This window comes from Zea mays, chromosome 3, assembly GCF_902167145.1.
Source record: "Zea mays cultivar B73 chromosome 3, Zm-B73-REFERENCE-NAM-5.0, whole genome shotgun sequence".
NCBI lineage: Eukaryota > Viridiplantae > Streptophyta > Magnoliopsida > Poales > Poaceae > Zea > Zea mays.
The window spans coordinates 148,356,728-148,358,439 of NC_050098.1; positions in this window are offsets into that span (position 1 = coordinate 148,356,728).

Consider the following 1,712-nt stretch of genomic DNA (forward strand, 5'->3'; position numbering starts at 1 on the left):
TTGATTGAGAAGAAGAAGCTCACTCGGTCCGAGGGACCGTTTGAGAGAGGGAAAGGGTTGAAAGAGACCCGGTCTTTGTGATCACCTCAACGGGGAGTAGGTTTGCGAGAACCGAACCTCGGTAAAACAAATCCACGTGTCACACTCCTTATTCGCTTGCGATTTGTTTTGCACCCTCTCTCGCGGACTCGATTATATTTCTAACGCTAATCCAGCTTGTAGTTGTGATTAACTTTGTAAATTTCAGTTTCGCCCTATTCACCCCCCTCTAGGCGACTTTCAATTGGTATCAGAGGAGGTGCTTCATTAGAGCCTAACCGCTCGAAGTGATGTCGGGAGAACACGCCAAGAAGGAGATGGAGACCGGCGACAAGCCCGCTACAAGCCACGGGAAGGCTTCATCGGAAGAGTCCCGCAACAAAAAGAAAGGGAAGGAGAAGAAAGCCTCCTCCCACAAGTCGCATCGGAGTGGCGACAAGAAAAAGAAAATGAGGAAGGTGGTCTACTACGAGACCGACACTTCATCACCTTCCACCTCTAGCTCCGACGGGCCCTCCATAACTTCTAAGCGCCATGAGCGCAAGAAGTTTAGTAAGATCCCCTTACACTATCCTCGTACTTCTAGACATACTCCATTACTTTCCGTTCCATTAGGCAAACCGCCAACCTTTGACGGTGAAGATTATGCTAGGTGGAGTGATTTAATGAAATTTCATCTAACCTCACTCCACAAAAGTATATGGAATGTTGTTGAGTTTGGAGCACAGGTACCATCTGTAGGGGATGAGGATTTTGATGAGGACGAAGTGGCCCAAATCGAGCACTTCAACTCCCAAGCCACAACAATACTCCTCGCCTCTCTAAGTAGGGAGGAGTACAACAAGGTGCAAGGACTAAAGAGCGCCAAGAAAGTTTGGGACGTGCTCAAGACCGCGCACGAGGGTGATGAACTAACCAAGATCACCAAGCGGGAAACGATCGAGGGGGAGCTCGGTCGCTTCCGTCTTCGCCAAGGGGAAGAGCCTCAAGATATGTACAACCGGCTCAAAACCTTGGTGAATCAAGTGCGCAACCTCGGGAGCAAAAAATGGGATGACCACGAGGTGGTTAAGGTTATTTTAAGATCACTTATTTTCCTTAACCCTACTCAAGTACAATTAATTCGTGGCAACCCAAGATATACACTAATGACTCCCGAAGAAGTGATCGGGAATTTTGTGAGCTTTGAATTTATGATCAAGGGCTCACGGAAGATCAACGAGCTTGACGGTCCTTCTACGTCCGAAGCTCAACCGGTCGCATTCAAAGCGATGGAAGAGAAGAAGGAGGAGTCTACACCAAGTAGAACACCCATCGACGCCTCCAAGCTCGACAACGAGGAAATGGCGCTCGTCATCAAGAGCTTCCGCCAAATCCTCAAGCAAAGGAGGGGGAAAGATTGCAAGCCCCGCTCCAAGAAGGTTTGCTACAAGTGTGGTAAGCCCGGTCACTTTATTGCAAAATGTCCTATTTCTAGTGACAGTGACAGGGGCGATGACAAGAAGGGGAGAAGAAAGGAGAAGAAGAGGTACTACAAGAAGAAGGGCGGTGATGCCCATGTTTGTCGCGAGTGGGACTCTGACGAAAGCTCTAGCGACTCCTCCGACGACGAGGACGCCGCCAACATCGCCGTCACCAAGGGACTTCTCTTCCCCAACGTCGGCCACATATGC